Source organism: Onychostoma macrolepis, chromosome 22 (assembly GCF_012432095.1).
Source record: "Onychostoma macrolepis isolate SWU-2019 chromosome 22, ASM1243209v1, whole genome shotgun sequence".
NCBI classification, from domain to species: Eukaryota; Metazoa; Chordata; class Actinopteri; order Cypriniformes; family Cyprinidae; genus Onychostoma; species Onychostoma macrolepis.
The window spans coordinates 1240390-1247938 of record NC_081176.1 but is presented as its reverse complement, the minus strand read 5'-3'; positions in this window follow the sequence as shown (position 1 = coordinate 1247938).

Genomic DNA, 7549 nt, shown 5'->3' with positions numbered 1-7549 from the left:
AATCATCCATTTTTGCAACAGTAAAAGCATCAGTTTAGATGTTTTGTGTTCTGCAAAAGAATAATCATACAATTTTAGAACAACATACAATCTTAGAGCGCTGGAATTCACGCTCTGCTTCTGTGAACAACAAACCCCAATTACTTTGATTTGATTGGCCATCTCTATCAGTTTGACATTGATGAGTGCTGTTAGAATGCTGAGGCAGACCAGCCTAAAAATGTACTTTTAAACCTTTTTTTCCATTTTTTTAAAAATATTCTTTTCCGAATTAACGCATTTTGTCCAGTGAATCGAACTTCAAAAGTATGCCATCCTCAGGGAGAAGTGAGTTTGTGTCGCTACATTTACACTAAGCTTAAATTAAAATGTCTTGCTTTGGTCTGCACACTGGAAGTGTTGTGCCAAACTTAAATGACAAATTATATAAAAACTAGATAGAAATGTGTTCACAAAATAACTAAACTAAAACTAACAAATGTTGCTTCATATATTTGTGTCTTTCCGAACTTGATGGCATTTTAACAGCAACTCGTGAAAATCGAAAGAAAAACACTGATAGACGAGAACTGACCTGCGATATATTCCATTATATATTCTGGCCATACTCCATCAGGATTTGGTTTTAACACCAATAAGGCAAGAAATTACCAGTAGAGACCCAGAGGGACCATTACAGTTTCCTTTAAAACCAAAACAATTGCCATTATAACCATTAAAACGTTACAGATTAAAGACAGACAGACATAAATAGATGTCTGGAGGAGCTGAGCGTGTAGATGATATTACAACCAACATAGCTCAAATATTTGATATAAATGAACAAACAAGACAGCTAATTAATCTCTCATTTTGAGCCGAATTCATGGGCAGAAGAAAAAATAAACAAGCTGCAGTTGCTACCGTGTCAGTGCCTGCACTTGAGCCAAAGATGATTCCTATTCAGAGTTAATTGATCTTTGAATCTAGGTTTTCAGCTGACGACCAGAGCACATCGATGAATGAATAGCCAACGACGACTGGACAACTTTCAACCCAAAATGTGTGATCTCTGAGCAACTCCTCTTGCAACAATTGACAAGACAACTGGCAACAATCCTTAGTGAGTGCTGCTTAAGACCTTTAAAGACCTTTTTAAGACCTAAACTAAACATTTCAGTCTTTAAACAATTTTTAAGAAAAGGAAAGAGTCAAAAGTATGAATTATTATATTAATTAAAAAAATTATCAATCAATTATTATATTAAATTACGTATATCTTAGTGTCTTAATTGTTTATATTTTTATAATGCATTAGCTTCTTGTCGATCCACTGGTTCACATTTAAAAATATGTACTGTAGCAAAAATAGCAGATGGGCTTATTGAAAAAGCAAATCGGTTTCCCCGGTAACGGCTGGACACAAAGCAGCAGCGCCTGACTTTGAAACTGCAGCGCTCATATTTATTCAGTGAAATCACAGCCTTTTGAAGTTTAATCGACATATTAATCTACATAGCAATTCTTGTCTTTCCGTCCCCAAATTTAAGGCCTCTTAAAATTAAGACTTTTCGTACCATTTAAGAGTTTTCATGGCCTTAAATTTAAACAATTAAACCCGCGGAAACACTATGAACAGGAACCCCCTAAGAACCCACAGTTCAGTGCAAACACTTCTGTCATGCATTTAGGAAAAAGGTTTTGTTGACTATGCATTTTACCTTTGAAATGTGATGCAAGTGCAACTCTGGCGTCCCGTTGTTTGTGAGCAGTGGAGTGATGGCGATTTAAATAACAATAGAGATTTCCAAACATATGGGTATGCCCTTGAACTGGTAAAAATACCATCCCAAATCATAAAATCATTCACGAAACTACCGCCAGGTGGCGCAAAGGGACAGTTTGCAAACTAACTGGAATTATATTTTTTTTGTAAACGGAGATCAAATGACGAAATAAAACAACAATAACTTTACAATATAACATTATAACATTCTTAAAAATCATTAGAAAATTAATTTAAAATTAGTTTTTAGAAAGTTAATTTCAAAACGTGAGATAGTCGAAGGCTGCAGCTTAAAGCATCAAAAAAAATAATAATAATAATAATAATTTAAATATTACAAAAAAAAAAACCTTGAACAAAATAAGTTGCGAGAAATTATAATTAATAGGCTAAAGCTGTGACATGAAAAACTAGAAATCATACAAAATTTTGGATATTAACTTGGAATGTTTAGATTACATTTAAGGAGATGTGCATTATGCCATAAAAAATAAAACGATTGAAAAGGTGGCTTAAGGCTAGGCCTAGTTCTAACACATATTTTGGCACTATAGTCACATTAATGTCACAAATTATGAAAGGCTTGAAACTTACATTTAATAATTCGCTGATGTAGGCCTATTTCAGCAAGTCACGCACTTATTCGTTATCTGACCTTTTTTAACACATTTATTCCTGTATACAGAGCCCATCGCATGCCGAAAATTATGTCCATGAATTAAGAAATGTATCACTTTTATCACCCCTTTGTATTAATTAAAACATGTTTAAATAATTAATAATAATAATAATAATAATAATACTGATAATAATATGGTTTCGTATACAGAGTTTGGGCGTGCGGGAGATTGGGGAATCCGTAAAATGTAAAAAAATGAATTAGACAACACAATACAACTTATTTAACATTTAATAGGGCTGCCCCCCCCCCACTAAAGATTTTTCTAGATACTAGTAGTCGTTCATTTAAGTCATCTTTCAACTAATCGCACGTTTATATTAAATTAACATAGTCTACTAATCCATAATGAGCCTTAATATATTGATATATAATCAATGTTATGTATTTATCTGAATTGGAACTGAATTTAATTCTGAATTGGCTTCTGATTGTTTCATTATGTAATTGGTATGAGACAGTTTTACCTGACTAATAATAAATTGTTATATTTGATTTATTCTGATCTCTTCTGAAGTCATTATTTTAGTAGAGTGAGTGAAAGCTGTGTTAATTTATTGTGGATGCACGTCTTTGTAATCATTCAGCGCGACGCCGCATATTTTTGGTGACGAAGATCAGTGGATATGTTTGAATGGGCAGATGTAGATGACAGAAGATGGATTTGAAGTTGAAGTAGAGGTGAGGGGAAAAGATAGGTCTAATGGCAACACTAGGAACTTTGTCAGCTTTTGATGTGAAGACCCAGCTAGCAGGGGACGTTCCCAGCACTTTAGCTAACATTCTGTCCATGCTTAGTTTATGCTTTAAATAAAACGTTTGAATGTAATGTTTAAAGAATGTTTTAAGGATATTTTTTCATTTCAGGGTCATTCTACAGAAACGTCCACTTTTGTTATGGCAAGATGTCTTAAATTTTATTATTATTATTTTTTTTAACATTTAAACTTAGACCACATTATTAGATTATCTTTAAACTTTATGAATACATATAAATGACAGCTTAATTATTATTTTTTTAGCTTTTTTTGTGCAATTATTTCAATACCACATGTATCATTTTTTGTTACTGGTGTTACCGTCTTTAGCAATATTAAAAGTTCTTTATGAAATATTATTTCTAAAAAAAAAAAAAACTGAATTCAGAGTGATGTAGTCAGTTACAGAAAAATAATGAAAATGCAAGAAATAAAAAGATTATGTTTTATTTATTTAATGTGACAGACAAAAACAGTACAGTAACACCAGTGACAGTAACACCAGTGACATACATTAGACCTGATATACTGATGCGTCACTGGTGTTATCCATAAGGAAGGTAACACCAGTGACAGTAACACCAGTGACACATTAGACCTGATATACTGATGCGTCACTGGTGTTATCCATAAGGAAGGTAACACCAGTGACAGTAACACCAGTGACATACATTAGACCTGATATACTGATCGTCACTGGTGTTATCCATAAGGAAGGTAACACCAGTGACACACATTAGACCTGATATACTGATCGTCACTGGTGTTATCCATAAGGAAGGTAACACCAGTGACAGTAACACCAGTGACACACATTAGACCTGATATACTGATCGTCACTGGTGTTATCCATAAGGAAGGTAACACCAGTGACACACATTAGACCTGATATACTGATCGTCACTGGTGTTATCCATAAGGAAGGTAACACCAGTGACAGTAACACCAGTGACACATTAGACCTGATATACTGATCGTCACTGGTGTTATCCATAAGGAAGGTAACACCAGTGACAGTAACACCAGTGACATACATTGGGCCTGATATACTGATGCGTCACTGGTGTTATCCATAGGAAGGTAACACCAGTGACAGTAACACCAGTGACACATTAGACCTGATATACTGATGGTCACTGGTGTTATCCATAAGGAAGGTAACACCAGTGACAGTAACACCAGTGACACACATTAGACCTGATATACTGATCGTCACTGGTGTTATCCATAAGGAAGGTAACACCAGTGACCGTAACACCAGTGACACACATTAGACCTGATATACTGATGCGTCACTGGTGTTATCCATAGGAAGGTAACACCAGTGACACACATTAGACCTGATATACTGATCGTCACTGGTGTTATTCATAAGGAAGGTAATGCAAGAAATAAAAAGATTATGTTTTATTTATTTAATGTGACAAACAAAAACAGTACAGTAACACCAGTGACAGTAACACCAGTGACATACATTAGACCTGATATACTGATCGTCACTGGTGTTATCCATAAGGAAGGTAACACCAGTGACAGTAACACCAGTGACACACATTAGACCTGATATACTGATCGTCACTGGTGTTATCCATAGGAAGGTAACACCAGTGACAGTAACACCAGTGACATACATTAGACCTGATATACTGATCGTCACTGGTGTTATCCATAAGGAAGGTAACACCAGTGACACACATTAGACCTGATATACTGATCGTCACTGGTGTTATCCATAAGGAAGGTAACACCAGTGACAGTAACACCAGTGACACACATTAGACCTGATATGCTGATCGTCACTGGTGTTATCCATAAGGAAGGTAACACCAGTGACACACATTAGACCTGATATACTGATCGTCACTGGTGTTATCCATAGGAAGGTAACACCAGTGACAGTAACACCAGTGACACACATTAGACCTGATATACTGATCGTCACTGGTGTTATCCATAAGGAAGGTAACACCAGTGACAGTAACACCAGTGACATACATTGGGCCTGATATACTGATCGTCACTGGTGTTATCCATAAGGAAGGTAACACCAGTGACAGTAACACCAGTGACATACATTAGACCTGATATACTGATCGTCACTGGTGTTATCCATAAGGAAGGTAACACCAGTGACAGTAACACCAGTGACATACATTAGACCTGATATACTGATCGTCACTGGTGTTATCCATAAGGAAGGTAACACCAGTGACCGTAACACCAGTGACACACATTAGACCTGATATACTGATCGTCACTGGTGTTATCCATAGGAAGGTAACACCAGTGACACACATTAGACCTGATATACTGATCGTCACTGGTGTTATTCATAAGGAAGGTAATGCAAGAAATAAAAGATTATGTTTTATTTATTTAATGTGACAAACAAAAACAGTACAGTAACACCAGTGACAGTAACACCAGTGACATACATTAGACCTGATATACTGATCGTCACTGGTGTTATCCATAAGGAAGGTAACACCAGTGACAGTAACACCAGTGACACACATTAGACCTGATATACTGATCGTCACTGGTGTTATCCATAAGGAAGGTAACACCAGTGACAGTAACACCAGTGACATACATTAGACCTGATATACTGATCGTCACTGGTGTTATCCATAAGGAAGGTAACACCAGTGACAGTAACACCAGTGACATACATTAGACCTGATATACTGATCGTCACTGGTGTTATCCATAAGGAAGGTAACACCAGTGACCGTAACACCAGTGACACACATTAGACCTGATATACTGATGCGTCACTGGTGTTATCCATAGGAAGGTAACACCAGTGACACACATTAGACCTGATATACTGATCGTCACTGGTGTTATTCATAAGGAAGGTAATGCAAGAAATAAAAGATTATGTTTTATTTATTTAATGTGACAAACAAAACAGTACAGTAACACCAGTGACAGTAACACCAGTGACATACATTAGACCTGATATACTGATGGTCACTGGTGTTATCCATAAGGAAGGTAACACCAGTGACAGTAACACCAGTGACACACATTAGACCTGATATACTGATCGTCACTGGTGTTATCCATAAGGAAGGTAACACCAGTGACACACATTAGACCTGATATACTGATCGTCACTGGTGTTATCCATAAGGAAGGTAACACCAGTGACAGTAACACCAGTGACACACATTAGACCTGATATGCTGATCGTCACTGGTGTTATCCATAAGGAAGGTAACACCAGTGACAGTAACACCAGTGACATACATTGGGCCTGATATACTGATGCGTCACTGGTGTTATCCATAAGGAAGGTAACACCAGTGACAGTAACACCAGTGACACACATTAGACCTGATATACTGATCGTCACTGGTGTTATCCATGGAAGGTAACACCAGTGACACACATTAGACCTGATACTGATCGTCACTGGTGTTATTCATAAGGAAGGTAACACCAGTGACACACATTAGACCTGATATACTGATCGTCACTGGTGTTATTCATAAGGAAGGTAACACCAGTGACACACATTAGACCTGATATACTGATCGTCACTGGTGTTATCCATAAGGAATGTAACACCAGTGACAGTAACACCAGTGACAATTTTCACGAAAAATGCATTTTACAAAATTTCTGCTGCAAGATATCAAGCCACATGTGACAATCATGGTATACTCACTAAATTAAGTAGTTTAATCCATTTGTGTTATAGTTTTTTTTTTTACATTTCCCTAACAATAAATAGGTCACATCAGTGACATCAACTAAAAGCTTCATATGAAATCATGAGATAAATGAGAAAATTTCTAATTTGACTAAACATGGGCCTTTTTCATAGATGTTTAGAAAATAGGAAGGAGGAAGTCGAGTGATGTCATCAGTGTGACTTTATTCCAAAATAAAAGACTTTTGTTAAGCGGTAACACCAGTGACACAACTCCAGGGGACCACTACTTTCATTATATATTTTATAATATTTTGTTTTATTATGCCATTTATATCATATATTTGATAGTTATGAATACATTATTGTATTTTAAATGGTAGAAAATTCTGTTTTTGACCTCAAAATTACATGGCTGTGGGGACGAGCAGTTTTGTGGTGCTTGGAATTCTATATAATTAATTTAAAAAAAATAATAATGCCACATTGATGGCTCAGGAAGGTGTAATTGTTCAAATAACATATTGTTTCATTTTAAAATATATATAAAAAAATTGTAACTAATGTGTAGTTCAACCCTAATGTGTAGTTCAATTGTAATATTTCTGTAAAGTCTAGGGACAGAAAAGTGGACGTTTCTGTAGAATGACCCTTCAAATAACGTTCCTATAATGATAAATGTAAAC